The sequence below is a fragment of the Cornus florida genome, unplaced genomic scaffold (assembly GCF_030987335.1).
Source record: "Cornus florida cultivar Cherokee Brave unplaced genomic scaffold, ASM3098733v1 CherokeeBrave_3.0.0_Hap2_Chr07, whole genome shotgun sequence".
Lineage (NCBI taxonomy): Eukaryota > Viridiplantae > Streptophyta > Magnoliopsida > Cornales > Cornaceae > Cornus > Cornus florida.
This window is the reverse complement of record NW_026775577.1, coordinates 75,302,273-75,324,422: the sequence shown is the minus strand read 5'-3', so window position 1 is coordinate 75,324,422 and position 22,150 is coordinate 75,302,273. Positions and strand designations below refer to the sequence as shown.

The 22,150-nt window shown below is 35.5% G+C and overlaps 1 long non-coding RNA gene and 1 pseudogene across 1 annotated transcript; one reads left to right on the top strand and one right to left on the bottom strand.

Annotated features, from left to right (window-relative positions):
* Nucleotides 1-14,029: 14,029 nt before the first annotated feature.
* Nucleotides 14,030-14,128, bottom strand: LOC132267763 (small nucleolar RNA R71; annotated as a pseudogene).
* A 2,496-nt stretch (nucleotides 14,129-16,624) lies between these two features.
* LOC132267312 (uncharacterized) lies at nucleotides 16,625-21,715 on the top strand. The gene is made up of 2 exons (XR_009468975.1): nucleotides 16,625-17,213; nucleotides 20,114-21,715. It is a non-coding gene; the product is annotated as an uncharacterized LOC132267312 (long non-coding RNA).
* The last annotated feature ends 435 nt before the right edge of the window (nucleotides 21,716-22,150 follow it).

Genomic DNA, 22,150 nt, shown 5'->3' with positions numbered 1-22,150 from the left:
CATAACCAATGACCGTAGAAGCTCTTCGAATGTCATGGAATGACTAGAATGATTGTTTTAAACTTTATTTGATTAGTTTAACGAAAAATTATCCTCTCATATTGTAAAATGACCATTTACCACTAGTGTGTCCTCGGGTTTGGTTAAGGACCCAGTTAGCGATTTGGACCCCTGGTTCAGGTTGTTACACTCCACCTTCAGGGTTGAGTCAGCAGTTGAAATCTGCTTAACACTCTACCAATTGATTTCCCTTCCATTGAGTGAACATACACCAAGTCATAGATCTTATATTATCTATATTTGATTTAAAATCAGAATCAACATACCTGACTTGGATCATTGGTTCTCCTAATGTACTTTATGATATTTTTCACAACAGACCAGTTATTAAGTCTAAGATTGGACTAATATCTACTAACTATCCCTACAGTGTAGCGGATGTCTTATCTGGTATAGACATGGCATATATGAGATTCCCACATGCCAAAGCATATTATTCCAGTCTCATTTACTGAATCTCCTCTATAGTCATGGAAAACTACTTTCTAAAGAGAGCAATCCATGTCAAGAAAGCAAGAACTCATTCTTTGAGTTTTACATACCAAACCTGGTCAAAACTTTATCAATGCGGATTGTTAAGATAAACATATTTTTCTTTTAACCCGATCTTGCAAAAGCTTGATCCTAGGAATATAGTTTACATCTTGAAGATCCTTCATTTCAGAGTAATTGAACAACTCCCTCTTTACTGATAACAAAACTTCCACATCATTATAAATGGGTAAGATATCATCAATATATAGAATTAGAAAAAAAAAAATGGCATTACCCTATACACACATGGTTCATCCACATTTTGTTAAAAGTTAATAGTTTGACTGCCTGATCAAAATGAATGTTTTAACTGCGTAAAGCTTGCTTGAGGTTATAAAAGAACCTTTGCAACTTACCCACACGATCATCTCAGTTTTTCACTAAGAAATCTTCTGGTATCCTCTTGTAGATTAATTTGCCATCAATAGGCATCACTTTACTAGGAAGTTCTACAAGATCCCAGATTTTATTAGAATACATAGATTCCAACTCTGATTTCATGGAAATTTGTCAAAATGATCTATATCCATATCGGTTCACGCTTCTGTGTAGCTTACTAAGTCTGACTCATGTTTAACAGGGATGTCTATAAAGGTCTCACCTAAAAGCATGATTCTGTCGGATTGGATGATAATCCTCCCACTACAATAATGTACCATTGCAGGAACTTGTGTACTAGATGATGCTAACGCATCAACAGGGAATTCATATATAATTCTGAATCTTTATAATAAATGTGTTCATATGTGGTACAATGGTACTCTGACCATCTCTTCTAACACCATTATGCTACTTGGTATGTGATTCATAATATGATCCTCTTATAGATAAACAGTGAGTATTAGAGCATCTCCAATGCTAAAAGCTATTTTCAGCTGCCAAATCTATATTTTGACAGGTGCTACAGTGTCAAAATGCTACATTTTAGCAATTCTGCTCCAATGGTGCATTTCATGAAAAATGCTATTTTTTGACACAACTACCATTCTTTTTCAATTACCATTCCCACCATTCATATTTACATCAGTAATATTAATATTAGGCACATTCCAAGTCAAGTTGTAGACATTAGAAGGAAACTAAAATTAAGCCTAATTCAAAAGAAACAAAAATCTAAAATATTTGGTCAAAAAAGGACCAAAAAAAAAATATATATATATATATATATATATATATATATATATAATATATGAATTTCTGAAAAAAAAAAAATTATGTAAAAAACAATTATATAACAATATAATCAAATATATAAATTTATACATACATACATACATACATACATACATATATATATATATATATATATATATATATGTATATATATATATATATGTATATTATATATATTTGGGTATATTATTATTAAAAATATATATATATTTTTTGGGCAAATAATTTCAGCCTCCCCAATCGCCTCCATCTCTATTCTTGTTCTCAACTCTAAACTCCCCTTCTCTCTATCTCTCCCTCTCTACAACTGTAAACTAGAAAATCTACAAGAATCAGAAGTTGAAAACCCATATATTTTAGTTTATCTATCTGTCTGCAAAAACCAAAAGATCAAAACCCATATCGGCATATCATTTCAGATTGTTCAAAAACCCATATCTTTCAGTTTACATCGCCTCCTGTTCCTGTTTGGGTTCGCCGTTTGCAAGCTTCAGCCGCTCTCTCAACTCTCAAGCTTGGCCTCTCTCTCTCTGCAACTGCTAAATTGTATGTATGGGTTTTGTTTTAATTTTTTTTTCCTAAATCAACTAATCAAGGTCTGTAATTCTTGTTTTGCAAACTAAATCCTATTTGGTGAAATTTTTTATGTTCTATTTTAAATATATATATATATATATATATATATATATATATATATCTAAAGACGAATTTGGGTTGAAATTATATATGTGTGTATGTGGGGTTGGTGTTAGAGAGCTGCCAAAAAAATTTGGCAGCTCTTATATTTGAGAGCAATTTTGAGATTTTCAAATTTTGAGAGGTCAAATGAAAGGCCATTAGAGTAGCTTTTTTTACCCATCTCTCAAATTATGAGTTTGAGAGCTCAAAATGAAAGAGCATTGGAGATGCTCTTAACAATCAACTTTTATCATTGAGATCATAAAATAATCCATCATAGTGCATTTAGAGTAGCCATTAAATCAAGCATACCTATGATCTACTTCCAACTTACTTATCCATATCAAGCGCACATGTGCTAGACTACCCCATATATGCATTTGATTCAAACTAAGATTTAGTAAAAAACACAGCTTAAAAGGTATCCTTGAGATAGACTAAGATAAAATGCAATTCATATGTGCATCGATATCGTTAAGGCAAAGCTCCAAAATGAAATAGGTAATGTAGCATAAGTGATCATAGACCTAACCATGTCAAGTAGAATTCTGTTATTCCTCTTTGACACCTCAATTCATTGAGGGTAGTCAATTGCAAAAAACTGGTACACAACACCCTCATTGACCATATAGTCATTGTACTATCCCAAGAAATACTCATATCCTCGATCAGATCACAAGTTGGTTTAGACTCCCCTACCTAACTAGGTAATAGGCACTAAAAATACAATAAATCAGGAGTAACAAATTTTCTCTTAACATTAAATTTAGAAGATACAACATTTGTTTCTACATCATGCAAATATTAAGAGTTAATGGTTATAGTATATTAACCATCTTTTAATGCACCAGAAGCAATTGCACATCTATTCAATTTTATAAAAGTAGTTTTACTAAAATTAACATCATAGTTTTTATAAACCAAAAGTGAAACAAGAATGAGATTGCGTCTAATATTTGTGCATAAAGATAGTTCTCTAATACTAATATCCTCATACTATCTAATTTTAGATGTAATACTCCCACTTAGCTACAACTTTGGCATCAGGTCCAAAAGACAAATATATATATCCACACCATCGAGGCTTCTGGATTCCTAAAATCTTTATAACGAATTGCAAACATGTTTAGTGGCTCCAGAATCTATCTGTTAGGAATTAATATATAGAACCACATAACATGGCTCAATAATGAAATATACATTTTCCTAGGGCACGTCGTTGCTTAAACAGTTCATCCTTGAGTGTCTTAGTTGGCCACAAAAGAAACAGTTTCATTTTCCTTCAACATACACTTCCTTATTTCCTTTAACCTTTTGAATGCTCATATTTTGTGCTAACCTAGTCCTATTGTCATCCTTCTTCTTTTCCTTTACCCTTCCACTTAGGCTAGAAGAATATGGTATATACTAGGTTAGATTGATAAGAACGCCCATACTTTTGATTATCCCTTCATATGTTAACAACTCTATAATAATATCAACGAGTGTGAACTCAAATTGGTTCCTTATTTAGTTCACTCTAAAAGAGTCGAACAAGTTTAGTAATAAGGCAATAATCATGTCAACTTGAAGCTTACCACCCAAGTTAGCCCTATTGATCTCTAGTTAATTTTTAAATAATAAACAATCATTTTCAAAATATGATCTTTTACTAGAGTTCCTTAGGCTATATTGATGGTATTTAAGTCTGACATAGTACTTTGGCATGCGCTCTATCTAATCTCACCAAAACATCTCCTTGAGATTTAGCATGATGCTTAAAGAAAATAAAATAATGCAAATGTTAGCTTTGGAGTGTATTCGAGATAAACTCTAGAATGTTGCACCGACCCATATCATTTGATTTATTTTACTTAGTAAAAACATTAATGTTCTCTTGGGTATCTTAAAGTACAAAGGGATTAGGTATATGAGTAGTAAACACATTTTGTACCTATACGTTGTGAGTAAAATTTCTAATTTCCTTTTTTCAGTCTCTATAAATGAGGTCTAGTTGCATTGAATATGTTTGCAAATGGATTAAACATAATTAATCTGAATATAAATGCATTCAAACAATAAGTAAGGTGAACTATTAATTTTATCATGAATATTTAAAATTAAAATGGGTTTGTCAATCACATAGTATAATAAATTTCAATAGAATAAGAGTTTATTATAACTATTGTTAAACAAAATGAGGCAAGAGTCCCAATTACTAGGTGAAAAAGCTCTTTTCATTTTTATTGCAAACATACCATTTTTTTTTTACACCTTGGTTCTCAAAATCATCAAACTCACCTGCTTATCTCAATTTAACATAAAAAAAAGACTAAGATTTCAAGTTCATACCTCACAGAATGCATGTAAGTGTAAACATGTGCAAAGTGAAACATTCTAGGGATCAAAATCATCAAACTACAATTATCCTGACAAAGTGGACCAAAGGCTACCAACTAATATACAAAATTTTCAAAAATTCCCATTTAACATAATTTCAGCATACAAGTCATCTTTAACCAATATCAGACTGCATATGGACAGCATAATACAACAACAGATCCAAACTCATGCTTTAACAGTTAAATTGCCATCCTTTTGTGCACAAAATATCAATAAAAATTTAAAAACACTACTACCTTACCCCTAAACTTATAATATGCACATTTTTGTTAATGTGTGAAAACAAATGTGAAGTTAGAAAGATATTACCAATAGCGTGCAAAACCAGCAAATATAAGCAATTACAACACAGAAGGGCAAAATAGGAATATTACCCCTAAACTTGGTCCACAACACCTTGCAAAACAATAAAAACTCCACAGCACATATCACAGTATTAAGTATATGGAGTAAAACAGGTATATATCATTATGCATAGTTAAATCTGGCATCCATATATAGAGAAGGGCATATGTGGCGACCCTGATTTTTAGGCTAGCGTGTCTGTGATGAACTGTAAGGATGATCCGATAACGGATCCGAATGCGGAAACGAAAACAGAAAACAAGACTCTAAGAAGTCAAAGTGACCTTCCATGAGGTCGTGGAACTCAACAAGAACTGATGCGGAAGCAAAGGATCGAAAATATGACAAATAAGCCCCCAGGGGCAATAGTCATTTTTAAAAACTATAGATTCGAGTGCCACCGAGCACACCGCTAGAAGGACAACGAAAAAATAATCAAGATGGACTCAAGAATCGCATGATTCGGAGTCCGGACGAAGGAGAAACGACATGACGAAGAAAAACGAGCACTTAAGGCAAAAAGGATAAACTGGTAATTATCCAGGAAGAACCGGGTGCAACCAAGCACACCGTTCGAAAGACAGCGAAAAATTAGTCAAGTTCAAAAAAAAATTCACTTGAATTGGAGTCTGGACAAAGGAGAAAAGCCCAAAAGAAGAGTTGACGTTGCGGCGGCCCGACGAGGGGCCATGATAGCCCCATGCGCACGCCCATGCGTGCGCCCAAGCACGCCGTGCGCGCGCTGAGTTCACCATGGCTAGCAACAGCAGCTTATAAAGGTATTGTGGGGCTATTTTTCAGAAAAGTCCATAACAGAGGCTGAATTTGGAGGCCTAGATGAATTTTTTTGCAAAAACACAAAGAAGAAACCCCCCTCAAAATTGAGTTTTCTACATGACTCGTGAGAGAATTAAAAAAAACGCAATGTAGAATACCCAAAATGCCCCTCCATGAAATCTGGTCATAGAGGTCCAAAAAGCTGCTATTTTGAAAACTGAGAACTGAACTTCGTAAGCGATTTCCGATATCAAGACGACATTTTCTGGAAAAACACGGAAAAGAAACCCCCCCTAAAATCATGTCTTCTATTCAACCATGTTGAAAGAAGAAAACAAAACCACCGTGAAAGGTCCATAGTGCCCCTAGATCAGAATATGCAAAAAAAGTGCGAAATGAATTCACAAGAGGCTCAAATCACAAACGATGAGGCTTTGCCCGGAAACGACTATGCACGCAAACGTAACTTACCGATGCAAAATCCGACCCCCCAACGGGCAAAAAGGCAAAAATGGACTTGGAATGGAAAACATGGAATCCAAAAATGTAAAATGGAGTCAAATGACCATTTGGCCCTCGGCCACACTTCAACAAGATTAATAAGACCCTATGAAAGAATGAAAATGGGATTCCCACACCCGATGCAACCATGGTGAAGCAATAACTTGCGATTTTTCAAGGTTTTCATAATATTTCATGAAGTTAAAAAGTTGCATAGAATACAATATACATGTCGTTGGCCTCCGGCCTCATCTCATACATATCAAATACATTGAAAGGAGTGTACTTAAGTACACATTACATACATGGAATCAAATATACATATTTTGACATATAAGTCTACAAAATGACATTTCATGCTAACATTCGCATGAAATGGAAACTTGAAAGCTACGACATCCAAGGAATACTAGGCATCACGAACCAAGTCTTCGTACCTGAAATATGCCCTAGTATCGTAGGGGTGAGTAACATAAAGCTACTCGTAGGAGATGAGCATGCATCGACCTAGCATTTTACAAATTTATCACCTTAAGGTGAAACATGTTAAAGGGGCTCATGCCACCTAACGTCTATGTCCAAGTGAGACTCGGGGAGCATCCTAAGCTACCTTAGAGTCTAAGCAACAAGAATCATGATATACATACGTGTATGAAATGAATCATGGTTGGGATAATCCAAAGAACACGACAAGAAGAATGCTTGAGCATAGATTAATATGAATTGCATTTTCAATACAATTGAACTAGGTCTAGAGTAATCCATGCAATATGACAAAAGCATATTTGAATACAAGTTAACAAGAATCACATTATCCATGCAATTCAACAACAAAAGAGCATGTTATACAATGCAACAAGGTTTAAGTTCTCAAAGCCATCAACTTAGAATCTAAAGCACAAAATAACAGTAGTTGTTCATACCACCTAACGTCTATGTTATAAATGAATCAATAGGATCAATCCTAAGCTTTATTAGAACGTCAAAACACGATTTTCAATATCGATACAATTTAACCAACATTGGAACTTCCAATACAACGCATAAAGCACAATTTCGCAAAGTTAACATCCTGTAACTTAAAATGGAACGACAAATAAGAAACAACAAGTTACAACATCATCTAGTTATCAACTTAAAAATGAAATGCAAAATCAAACAAAGTGGATATTCGGACGTCACGCCGGATCAGACCGACAACATAGTTACTTTAGGGTTACTAGCCCATAGGTAACCTCCCTATGTGCGCACTAGACTATATAGAGGGACTATCCCCCGTACTAGAACCACGTCCTAGCCATAGTCAAACAACGACATCCCTAAGTTTCCAAAATCAACAAGTTGTGCAACAATGCATATATCAATAGGAATATGCAAGATAATCAACTATCTACCCAGAACAACCAAATTTGGAAACCTATACAATACATGCTCTAAATCCACAACTAATATGCTAGGATGAATGTCGAATCTTCAGTGTGCGATTCGTTACACGCTATGCATGAATGATGTTAAATATGATGTGTGCAAATCATTACGCAAGATAACAATATATTCAATATTGAAAACATAAGCTCATGAATTTAAATACAACAACAAGGTAGAACTTTAGTTAAATCATGCTAATTTAAATCCCAAGGTTCTAAAACAACTTCTAATAGTCCCAAATTAATATATACTAGTAAACAAGTCATGGCCAATACAAATATCAAGTTAAAACCTTAATTAAGCTAATGGGACCACAAAATAGATTTTCATTAATTCTTTTAATTAAAATCTCTTGATTTTCAAACTTAACCAAATGCTCTCAAATTCACCTATGTTGGAAAACATGCCAAGAACTAATGTAATATCACATTACAAGTTTGTTTCATTCAATTTAAGACCATGTGAATTAAACTTTCACTAAAGTTAAATATAAATTAAAAGTTGCAATTCTCATGCAATTAATCCCAATTTAATATATATGAACAACTATATCTAAGCTTAATTTTCTAGCATACCACAATACAATTCCAAATTGTATATCACCATGAGGATTAAATCTTAAACAAGGATTTTAATTAATTGAAAGGTTTCAAAACCTAACCGAATATTCTAAATCAAATATATATGAAGCTATATGGTATGTAAAACAAGAATATCAAGTCGGAATTCAAATTAATTAACTAAATTAATTAATAATTACTAATTTTCAAAACACCTCCAATTACTTTCAAATTCAACTATGTTGGAGAGCATGCTAAGGCCTAATTTAATATGCTAATACATATTGATTTCAAGCTAGTTAAGGCCATGTGAATTAATCTTTCACCTAAGATAAATATTAAATAAATTTTTTAATACTTATTCAAATGTTTTAATTTTAATGCACGACAATGAGCATATCAAGGGGCAATATAAAATCATACTACATGTTTAAACCAAGTCATGAGCAACCAAGAAAATTAGATCCTGTACAAGAAAAATAAATAATAAAATCTCTAGATTTTATATTTAATCATGCAAACAAGTAGTATAAGCATCACAAGCATGCTATATAACAAGAATTTAAACCTAGAACATCCCCTACCTCAATTTGAGATGAAAATCTCAAAAGCCATCAAAATGGAACGGCTCCGAATCCGACGAAACTACTAGGTTTTGTCGGGGACAACATCGTGAACATAACCCCCATGAAAGCCCCATAAAAATCATAACTTGAACTCAAAACCAAACTCAAGAAATGGTTAAAACTGAATTCTAATAAGGGGGAAAGGTAGAGCACGGCAAGGGGAACAACAAACGTTAAAGCCGAAGACTTTCCATCAAGGAAAAGTGAACCAAAAGAGGAGATAGAAGATGGTAGCACCCCTTGGGCTACCATGGGAGCTCCAGGTCATGCATGAAGAGGGGAGAAGATGAAAAATGAAATATCTCACCCCCCTTTTATAAAAATCTCAAAAAGTGCCCCGAATGGGCCCCGTCAGGTCCGAAAAAGAAAAATTTGAGCATACGCGCTCAAATTGCAAAACTTTGTGAACTAAAAAGATTCAAAATGATAAAATATGAACAACGGAAGAAACGGCATCAAAAACTAAGTCCCGAGCAGAAAGTTATGCCCAAAACAAGTTTAGCAAAAACCGGAGCCAGAAACCCTGAAACTGGAAAACATCGACCAGGAGGAAATTCCAAGAGTACACAAATTGAGGAAATGTAAAAATGAATCCCATACGAGGATCCAGGCTCAAAACAAGACACTTTGCAATAACTTTCATTAATTGCACAATGGCCCCTCCAAAAAGTGAAAACTACACTTATAACCCAAAATAAAAATATCTTCCAAAAATATTTTCTTAAAAACCCCTAAAATAAAATATCTTCAAAAGATATTTACGAAAAATACCCCAAAAAAAGAAAATAATTTCAAAAAACTTTGCATCCATGCCCCTATGGATACCGAGAGCAACCAGAGTACTTTCTTACAAAAGTAAAGATACGTATTTTGTGGAAACCACTCAAGATGAAGGCACGTGAAGTCAAAAACCAACTCCGAGCATGAGAAGTGAGGTTGTGCCAAAAACTGACAAACGGAGATAAGACAAAATAGGGAAAATGACATAATAGGGAAAAGACAAAATAGCGCATAGTGTCCGAAAAACAAAAAATGAGAAAATAACTCGGTCCTCAAAGGAAGTTGTCAATTCACATGATAGAGTCTCAGAAACCAATTCTGAGCACTCGGGATGACACTAAGCGACACGAAATAGAGCTCAGAAAAGAAAATTAAACGAAAAAAATTCATTCGCAAAATTTCAGGAAAAAAGAAAGGAAGGCAAATGACTGGGTCGTTACAGCATAATAGGCAAATAAGTATGCATATATATATATATATCAAATCAGTACAATGCTTTCAAATTACAACTTAGGGTAGGAATACAACAGAAAAGAAATACAATACAACAAAATCATCTGCCTAGTCATCATAATGACTATACATAGAAAATAAAGCAAAAACTGGCCCCTAACAGCAAAATCAGTCGGCTGGAGGAATGGTAGCAGAAGTAGAAGCCTCAGATGAAGAACAGCAAATAAGCTCGTCCAACATACTCCGCTGTGTAGTCAATAGGCTCTGAATGATAGACAGTGACTGTGAATGGTCAGAATGGGACTCTGTCAGCTCTACCCTTAGTTGTGCCACCTCAGCACGTAACTATATAATCTTAGCCTGAGAGGATCTCTCAGGCAGCGCTGTAGGCTTTACCTGTGTCTGTGTTTGGTCCTCGGTGGTATCCATGTCCTCCTCAAAGCTAGAACTCTCATCATCCTCTCTCTCATCATCGTCTCTCTTATCTGCCTCTTTGGCAGGTGGAACCTCTAGAGCAACATCACTTATCTTTACCGCATTGCGGTGCTCCTCAGACATATGAGACCAAACCTTTTTCCACTCCTGTAAGCGGAATAACGGTGACTCCTCAGTAAACACACCTTGCTCAATCTCAAAGCCCTATAGCTCTAATAGCTGAGTAATCATATAAGGGAAAGGGAGTTTGTGAGACGGAACTATCTGCTCAGGACCAATCTCAAAACAAAACTCAAGCAACTGACCAAAAATCATTCTCAGGATCGAGTACCAGTGGTCAAACTAAACAACATATAATGTCTGAAGAAAGTCAGTGTGCCTAATGATCTTATGTCCTAGTGGATGTGATAAGTGCTCAAATGTTGCACATTTTAGTACCTAAGTTAGGGTATTTTAATCCATTCATCTATCTTACTTTCCCATTTTAGTTCTAATTTGTGTTTTTGTCTATTTCAGGTTAATAAGGTTCAAACAAGCTAAAAAGTGCCTATTAGCTCCTTTTTGGAGTTAAGGAGAAAATCCAAAAAAATTCAGAAAAACTGCACTGGACAGTCTTCAATCGATTGAAGGAAGTCCCGATCGATCGAAGAGATCTATAGATCAAAATTAAGGCAGTGCCAGCTCAGTTCATAAGGTCGCCAGTTTTCAAAAATATCTTTGCCACGTCATCTTCGATCGATCAAAACCCCTACTGGCAGTGAGCTATTTAATTCCCGAGCACTCCCGAACTCCACCAACTTTTGTAGCTGCGAGATTGCACCAATCAATGGCCTATTTTCTGATTTATTGCTTACTCAAAGAGGCTTGTATTTAAATGAAATGAAACCATTTGTATAGGGTTCCAATAGTAGTTCTAATTTTTACACACTTTTGGTCAAGCTTTATACATAGCTTTTAGATAATTTTCTTTCTCTAGACTAGGGTTTTTGGAGCAAAGTAAAGAGGAATAAAATGGTGCCTATATTGAAGAAAGCCCTTGAAGGTTAGATGACAACAACCATGAGTGGCTAAATCCTTCTCTTGGGGCTAGAGATAGCCCCTAGGAGTGCTTCCTAAACTTAGTATTTTGTAGTTTTTAGGGATTTATGTTGTAAATGATGTTTTGATCATGATTATATATAAATCTTGAGTTTCTACATAATTTGTATGGATTAATTCTTCCAATTGATCTTTTATTTCTATTCATATGTCTATGTATGTTAGAATGAATGGTCATGTGCTTACATTAGATTTTATAAGTTTAATGCATGTTTATGTGTGTTGGAATTATAAATCTAGTAATGGTCAAGGCAAAGTGCTTAATTGATTACTCTTGTGGTTTATTTGATGGATTATGTTTATTTCTTGATGGATTGTGCTACCTCATTAGCTTAATTAGTTTAATTTCCTTGTCATTAGTATAGTTGTAGTGTAGTTGCTTTAAATTCCTAGTTAGGTAGACAATCAATTCTTGTTGTTTGATGATCCCTACTTATAAGTACAAGTAGTACATTTTTCTAGATTTTTGTGTGTGTATTAATTGTGAGTTTATTGAATGGTTAATGGCTTAATTTGATAGGTTGTGTGTTACTCACTAGGTTGATTAGATAATTTATGCTTAATTTGCTGCCCATGTTTAGTGTTTTAATTAATGGCATACACTTGTTTTACAACATGGAATCCCCCTAAATTGACAAATGCTAAATGTTTAGTGAAGTGAAGCTTAGTGGTGAACTCTATGCCCCAAGACTTCTCTTTCATTCTCTATACCTTAATTTTTAGATTGCTTTTAATTTATATATTTTTAATCAAATCATTAGCTTAATTCAACCAACCAAACCTCTCTTTGATCATTCGACCTACTAATCCGAATTCAATTCCGTAGTACCTTGCAAATCCCTTGGGACGATAGCCTTTTTGGTCAAATTTGAATTTATAAAAACCACCACTACTACTACTACTCACTCTTGCTACGTTAGTAGTAGTAGTAGTGGTGGTTTCTATAAATTCAAATTTGACCAAAAAGGCTTTCTGTGAACCACTCTCACATTTTGGCATATGCAAGCGACCTCGTGTCAAATTTTGGCGCCGTTAATGGGGATTAGCAATGCATTACTAGGAATTGATTAGGAATTAGTACTCTTTCAATCCTTGCTTTATTTTATTTTATTTTGTTTTCTCACTTTGCTATTATTAATAAACTAGGTACCTGGAGCAAAGAGAAGCAAAGCAAGGGAACTTTAAAGCAAGCAAAGTATAAAAATAAAATTGAATTGCAAAAGCAAAGCAAAATAATTAAAAATTTCTTGAAGTTTCTTAAGGACCTTTGTGAGCGTTTCTAAACCCCTCTTGCTTAGTTTAAATCATCGGCCCGTGTGGAGGCAATTTTATTTCATTATTGATCATCGGCTCGTGCAGAGGCAACTTACTTTCTTGCATTTGTTGAAAAGCATGGGAGTATGGGATCAATGTATGTGGAGGCTTGTTGTTGATTGATTTGTGTGGTGGAGGAGAAGTATTTGCTATTTGTTGTTTGTGTTGACTTATATTGTGCATGCATGGTCGTAGGTCTTTAAACCGCCCTCTTGTTCCATTGAACCTTAATCTTGAGTCAATTGTGCGTAATCCAAGGAGTAGGGGCAATTCAAGTGAATCCATTGCATCAATGGATGATCATATTGAAGACCTTGGTCATGTAGACTAATAAGGCATACTCCATCCTAATGTGCAACAACATGATAATATGCACGTTCTTTTAGGTTGCCTAGACCTTTTACTCTTCAACCACAAGGCCAAGTTCCAATTAGAATGTCAAGGCCATTCTTTATGCCACCTCCACCACCTATTATCCAAGCTAATAATGAAGCTCATGTAGAGCCACCAATTGCAAATCCTCCCATGGCTTTAAAAGATCACTATGTGCCGAATGAGTATAATGCACCTATATGCATTCAACTTCCTCCATTTAGAGCACATCATTATGAAATTAAGCCACAAACCATACAAATGCTCCCGAATTATTTTGGGCTAACCAATGAGGAACAAGCATTTAAATGAATTTCTTGAAGTTTGTTCCACCGTAAAGTATATGGACATGCCGGAAGAAGTTTTAAGGTTGAAACTCTTTCCATTTACCCTAAAAGATAAGGCAAAGTATTGGTTCAATAATTTGAGATCTCTTTCCATAACTTCTTGGGCGGAAATGCAACAAGAGTTTTTGAGAAAGTATTATCCCATTTTCAAAACCAATGTCATGCGAACTTCAATTCGTGAGTTTTCACAAGGGGATGGGGAGATGTTACATGAGGCATGGGAACGGTTGAATGATTTACTTAGGAAATGTCCTCATCATGACATTCTTAAGTGGCATATCATCCAACATTTCTATAAAAGTTTGTTGGATACCCATAAAGGCATGGTTACTGCTTCAATGGGAGGGTCTTATTTGGATAAGCATGAGGATGATGTGTGGAGATTGTATGAAAGCATGAGTGAAAACTCAATGCATCAAACATTGTCTTCTAGAAATGGTAGAAATGTGAATATAGGAAGAAGAAAGAATTCAAGCTTATATCAATTGGAAAATTCTAGTGACATAGTTGCTGAGGTGAAGTCTTTAACTCAAAGGTTTAATCAATTTTTTATCAATCAAAATTCGGCTCATCAAGTGTATTCCTCCCTTCATCATCATCATTTTAGTGAGTCTTGCATTACATGTTCAAGTGTGTTACATATTACTTCCAATTGTCACCAAGGACATATGCATAATAAGCATCATGAACAAGTCAATGCTGCATTTGTGAATCAAAGGAATAATCCCTATGGCAATCATTACAATCTCGGGTGGAGAAATCACCCCAATTTCTCTTGGAAAAGCCAAGGGGAAGGTTCAAATCCTCCCCAAGGTGGTTTTCAAGGGAAGTATGTTCCATCCAACTTGTAAGGCCAAAATTCTTAAGGCTATCGTCTGCCTTATCAAGCTCCCAATGTGAGCCAATTTTCAAATTCTCAAGGTCCCAATCAACCATCTGATTCTCAAAGTCATCCTAGAAGTCCTGCTTTCGAAGAAAAAGTTCTATCGGCTTTAGGTACTTTGGAAGCGAATACTCAATTGCTTCATTCTCACTTACAATCAATTGCCAAGCTAGAGATCCAAGTTGGGCAAATAGCTAACATATTGAATGCGAGAGAAAAAGTAAAAATGCCTCTTAATCCCCTACTTAAGCAACAATTAGTAGTGGAGACAACTTTCCTGACAGAAGGTCCTTCACTTGAGCAAGTTAATGCGGTGACCACTTTGAGAAGTGAAAGGGTGATTGATAACCAAGTTGATGTTTCTAATGAAGAGAGTGAACCGGTGCAACCTAGTGTTGACACCCGTCCCGTTTCACATTATATTCCTCTTTCATTTAATAAAAAGGACCCCATCTTTTGAGCCAAAGGCTCAATTTTTGGATGTTTTCAAAGCGACCACATCTTTTGAAAGGCAATAAGGTAAGGTGAATGAAATTATTGATGTGTTTCGGCAACTTAAAATAAATCTTCTTCTCTTAGATGCCATTAGACAAATTCCGGCTTATGCCAAATTCTTAAAAGATTTGTGCACTCTAAAGAAAAAGAACAAAAGTCAAGCACCAAGGAAAGTTGTCCTTACCAAGCAAGTGAGCTCTATTTTGCAACACAACACTCTTTCCAAATTCAAAGACCCTGGTTCACCCACTACATCTTGCACCATAGGTGACCATGTCATTAATCAAGCTCTTTTGGATTTAGGGGTGAGCATGAATCTTCTTCCATACTCGGTATAGGTCCAATTGAGTTTGGGCAATTTAAAGCCAACGTCGGTAGTTTTGTAACTAGCCGACCGATCTATCAAAAAGCCCCAGGGTATAATTGAGGATGTTTTGATCAAGATTGATAAATTCTTCTTCCCGTCTGATTTTGTAGTCATTGACACGGAGCCGGTTCCCAATCCAAAAAGCCAAAACCCGGTTATCCTTTGGCCGTCCTTTCTTGGCTACCGCCAATGCTAACATTAATTATAGGACGGGGATAATGAAGCTTTCTTTTGGCCACATGAAGGTGAAATTGAATATATTTAATCCAAACCCTAATTCAATGGACAAGCATGAAGAGATTTTTGTTGTGGAAAAAAGTTTTGAAAACAAAATTGACAAAAATGAGTTATCTCCATGTGTTGAAAAATAAAATGTTTTGCCTTCGAATCAATCTTCGAAAGATGTCGTCTTGAATTCCAATGTTGAAAGGGCATAGAAGCCTAAAAGTTTCTTTGATCAAAAGCCATCAAGTTTACTTGAATCAAATCTAACAATTTCCTTAGGGAATGATTTGTTGGGTAGGGTTCGAAGTTCAATTCACCTCGTTGAGAATGGGATGTCTAACAAGATTTTTGATCTGGGCTAAAAGAGCCCAACGTCTTGCTAGAGACGTTAAACACTAGTACTTCATAGGGTTTTCCAACCTTATTCTTCCCTCATTTCTTCTTTTGTTCTTTTCTGCATTGTCTAGATATGTTCTGAGTTGATCATTCAAGTTTCCGGGCAGTTTTCAGTATTTTCATCACTTTCAATGTCATCTTCGATCGATCGAAGACCCCTCTTTGATCGATCGAATTTTGCAAAGGCCCATTTTGCCTTAAAAATTGCTCTCAAGATCTCACCTTTTCGATCGATCGAAGAAGTAACTTTCGATCAATCGAAGTTCTTAAATCAATCTTTTCATATCCCATTTAATCAATTAAAGTTGTTTTGATCGATTGAGAAATTTTTTGATTGATCGAACTTGACCCATAATTCTTTCAATTCTCTCCTTCGATGAATCGAAGTAAGTGTTCGATCGATCGAGATTAAGTCTTTCAAATTTGGAGAAAATTAATTTGGTCGTTGGCCTTCCCAACCTTAAAAATACTCTCTCCTCTTTTTCTTTCTCTTTTTCTTTTTCTTTTCTTTCTTTTCTCTTTCTCTCTCTTCCTCTCTAACTCTCGGCCTCCCTCTCTTTCTCTCTTCCCGATTCTCATCCCTCTCAAACACTCTCACAAACTCTCAAACTCTTATCTTCTCTCAAACCCTCCACCCAACCTCTCCCTCTCGGTTCGGTGAACATCAAAAACCCACCTTCGTCTCTTTCATTTCTGGCGAAGCCCAAGGCATCCCAAGCGCCACCGTCCACCATCATTTCAGGCGAGCTTTTGGCTTACGGCCAAGCTCTTTCTTCTCTCCAATCTCTCGAATTCCTTTCATTCTCGGAGTTCTCCCTATTTCTCCGGCCGATTTAGGCCAAGGAGAAGCCGATTAGATTCTGGCGAGTTTTCTGCAAATTCCGGCGGGGCTCTGATCATCACTTCCGGCCAATGTTGGCCGGAAATTTTTGGATTCATCCCGAATCTCTCTCTCTCCGTCTCCTCTTCTCATTTTTGAGTCGGGTATGTGAACATGTTTTTTTTTTTTTTGTTTCGATTTTAATAATTAATTTTCTTTTATTTTTTACATTTTTCAATTTTAGTTTTATTTTCCTTTGAATATATGTTTGTATATATATATGTGTTCAATTATAGAAACTGGAATTGAAAAAATCAAAAAAATTGGAAATCAAAAAATAATTTTTTTTTTACTTGAATTGGAATGAGACTGAAATAGATTTGGGACTTTACAGTGATATTGTTTGATGGAGGTTGGACATTTGATAGAGTTTGGGACTGTAAGTTGTGAATTGAAGTTGGGAATTTTGTAGATGATATTTTGTTGATGCTGTGAATGGAGTTTGATGTAGTTGGGGAAGTGTATAGATTTTTGAAGGAGGATGGGCTTAAATATGGATTGTGTTGTGGGCTGTGTCTCTATGGAGTTTGGGACTTTAAATTGGTTGATTTATGAATGTTTAAAGTTTAATTTTGATTCCATATATGCATGCTATGTTGCCTTTGTTGAAAGAATATTTTGTGGTATGCAAATTTTTAAGAGGAACTAATGCCGAATTTTTTCAAAAATGAACTTGGATTGTGGTTTTAAAATCCCTAATGCACTTGGTTATTTGTGGATTTAAATTGAAATGGGAATTGGAAAAGAAATTTTAAGTTAAATTTTTTGAATTGAGTTGAAAAATAAAAATTTTTGGAAAGTTGTTTTGAGATCTTAATTTGTGAATGGAATTTGGAATTCAATGTCATAAAATTGGAATGGTTGCTTTGTAATTTGAAATGGAAGCATGATTGTCAAAGTGGAATTGCTTTGAAAGAATTGAATTGAAATGGAAAATTTTAGAACTTGACAAATATCTTGAAAATTTTAGGAGTTGCAAAATGGCATCAAAAGTTGAATATTGGTGAGCATGTCCTCGATTTGATTTCTTTTGCTTAATGTGAAAATGCATGGATGCCATTTATTTCTAAGTTGTCTTAAATGCATGAAAATATGACTTGAGTTTGAAACTTGTGTTTTTGAATCTTGAAAATGCAAAGTCAAGTTAAAATGCATAAATGTGTTTCAAATGGAATCTCTTTGTAAGTTTTTTTATCTTAATTTGTTGATTGCTCATGGTTAAAGTGCATTGTTTTGGCAAAATGATTCTTGAATGCTTAAAATGACTTTTTGAACAAACTTTTTGGTTTCCAAAATGTAAGAAGGAATTTTTGAACTTTGTTTTGAAAATGAGAAGTCGAGTTGTTTAATTCCTTCCTTTGTTGAATATTCAATGCATGATTCTTGTAATGATGCTTATCTACAATGCATGTGAATGTTTTGGATCCCAAAGTTTTCAAAAATTCCAAATTTGACCCAAAAGTTTTGAAATTTCCAAAGTTGACCAAAATGCCCTTAAATGAGTTGAAACTTGTTCCGTTTGTTTTCTTTCCATCCAAATGCATGTGCTAAGTACTATTAAACTTGTTTGTTCTCAATTCTTGATTCTTGCCATGCTAGGGTATAAGTTTGATGTCCTTTAACCCAAATTGACATGATTTTGAACTTTCTTGAAAGATGTGTTGAATTGACCTTCTAAACTAAACTTTTTGAAGTCAAAGGGGTCTAATGTTGCTTGATAAACTTGAAAATTGTCAAATGTGATCTTCTTTGAATAATTGTGTGCATTTTGGAATAATTTGAAACTTGTTGCTTGTTTATACACATTTTGAACACACTTTTGTCACATTAATGGTTTTGAAAGTTTGTGTTTCTTTTGAATAAATCTCTGTGGCATTGATCTTTGAATAAGTTTTGGGGAGGGAAATGAATGTTTAGAGTTCAAAATGCATGTTTGGATGTCATTGTTATTCTTTGGCCTTAGTAATCACTTGTGAGCTTAATTTGAATTTCAAAATGCCATTTGAAGTAAGTTTGGGGGTATGTTGTCTTGAATTTACAAAGTTGATCTTTAAAATGCCATTTGCTTGATTATATATACTTGTGATCCATTTTTGGAAGCTAATAAGGGCTTGAGATCGAGGTTCTTTGTCGGTGATGATTTTGACTCAAAAGGGGTAAGTTTCTTGTTATTCTCAGTCTTTGACCATTCTTTGCTTCATTTTAGCTTTAAAGGGGGTCGCGAGCCATAAGCGATTAATTTTCTGCTTATATATTACTTAGAAGGGGTCACGAGCCATGAGTGATCATAGGATGTTGATTTTGTTGAAATGGAGTATATGATATTTTTGTGATTGGAGTTTGACTCTATTATTTGTGCATCATTCAGATACATGCCATATAGTTGCATACCATGTCCAGGATTCATTTTTGAACTTGTGTATCATAACATGCCTAGGATTGAAGTGTTTTGCAGCCGTGTAATTCACTTAAGTCTTTATTTCATGATATACATGTTTCTTGAGTTCTAGGTAGACAGTTGCCATGATTATATTCTTCATGTTGTCCTACTTGTTCCATTAGTCTTAAATGTTGAATTTGTAGACATTCTTGCTTAAGAATTGATACGATGTCATCCTAGGGTCTACTTACCATGAAATTGTAAAATCTTCTTGAGTTTTAGGTTTGTGAACACACGTTACATCCTTTATGCACATCAGATCCTATACTTGTCATTTTGATCCCATTTTTGCTTAAATGCTTCCAAAAGTGACTTTTCTGGCCTCTATGTTATCATTGCATTGTTTTGTGTATCTGAGATTGCTTATTGTGCTATGATCTATTCTATTTTGGTTGAAGCATGTTGAATGATATTATTGAAGCTTTCTTGATCACTTCTTGCACAAGCATGACCCTATATGTCTATTTTTTGTTTCTACTTGATTTAGGCATGCTTTGTGTTTTCTTATCAGATGCTTACCTCATTTTATACCTGTGCACTAACTTGTACATGTTGCTTTTGCAGATGCAACGTAGGTAAAAGACTCTTGCCTGAAAGAGAGTAGCCGCATCCTCCATCTCCATAAGAGGAATCTTCTTCATCATCTGAGGCTACTACATTTGCATCCACATCTTCAGGGCCATCTTATATGGATGCTCAGGGCCCCATTGTCAGGGCAGTGCCTACTCCCTATTTCTCCGGCAAGAAATTAGAGCCAGAATTCAGATTTAACAGAGAGCTATTTATCGGGTTAGAGCGAACAGAGTGGTCATTTGCAGAGCTCACCCGTAGGGGCATGTTATCATAACTCCAACAGACACTATAGTTTATCCCCTGTTGGTTGCTCTATTTTTTCAGCACCTCCAGATGGATAAGGATGACCGCAAACTGATGCACACGACCATAAATGGTCAGGACATTGATATTTCTATTCCTGCCATTGCTGCCGCTTGCAGATGTCCCCATCTCTCACCAGTGGTCGCTAACTCTGAGGATCCACTTTACCCGATCATTCCAGCTTACCCTGCTGAGATGACTATGATTGCTACACTTTTTCCATAGGCTGCCTATTTAGGCAATATATATGCAGTCCGGGTTGATATTGATCCCCACTATTGGTTCTTGGATTCTGTGCTGCATCTTAATGCCTTTCCTTCAGGCCACAGTACACAGAGGTGGGAGGGGATTCTAAAGGCTCTTTATAGTTTGAGCCAGGGCTGGTAGATATCTATTCCTGCTCTTATCTGGGAGATTATTCATAAGTATTGGGACAATCTTATCTTCAAGCACAATTCTAGAGTTAATACTTGGCCTTTACCATTCGGCCATCTTATCACACAGATATTGATCGACCAGGGCTATTCCTTTGACCCAGCTGAGATTACAGAGCCTACAGAGTAGAGAGAGAAAAGGGTGTATGATAAAAAACTGTGGACCAATACTTACAATGCTTGCTTAAATAATAGAATAATAGAAAGCAAAAGAGGCAGCGAGCTCAACAGAGAGCAGAGGAAAAGGCAGACGAGGGATCTCAGGGATCACCTTTTTCATTTAGACCTAGACAGAGGCAGCATACTACTATTTCCACATCCACGTTGCAGCAGGGTCCACCTCTTCCTCCCCATCCATCTCAGCAGGTCGGCCCCTCATATGTCCCACCTATGGAGCAGATGCCCCAGGCCGACACTCGCTCCCATCATGCCAATTCAAATTCCAGCCACAGAGCTAACCTGACTTAGCTTCATTTAGATTTTACTTCTTTCAAAGCTGACATGACGGGGTGGCATGATGATTTTGCGAGGCAGCATGATAACTTAGCCAGGTGATCTGACGATCTGGCGAGGGCTATAACAGATGCGAGGAGAGACATTTCAGATTTGAGGACAGACATTCAGATGTCTCTCACTCGACAGAGCCGAGAGATGTCAGATATGCTACAGATCATTATCGATATGCTTGCGTCGGATGCTTCACCATGATTCTACCATTCTCTCTTTCTGTTACTTATTCCATGATCCGATACATTTTTGCTACACTGATATTTTTGGGATATTTGCATTGTTTTATTATCTTTACATTAGTTTTGGATATTATTTTGCACTGCATTGATACATATAGTTTTGGATATTGGTTTTGCATTTATTGGCATACATGGATTTTTGGGATTTTAACATTATTGATTTTGGTTTTGGATATTCTGCGCTTTATATTGCCATATGCTATGGATTTATCCCAGTTCTCCATTCCATCTCTTATTTAGATTATCGATGCATATGCTTTGACAGTTGCTAGTGTGACCATTTTCAGATAGGTTTTTGGAATCTAAGTTTGGGGGTGCGCCTTCCAATGTTAAGCTTCTATTGCTAGGTGTTATTTGTTACACCCATTTGTTATACTCTTTCCACTATCTATTGCCATCTTTGTACATTGAGGACAATGCACATATTAAGTTTGGGGGTGTGTTAGCATATTTTGGCATGTCGCACTTATTTTCTATGTATATGGTATAATTTGTGAGCATAGCTATGATTTTGATCTTTTGAGGACCATGATACTTAAAAT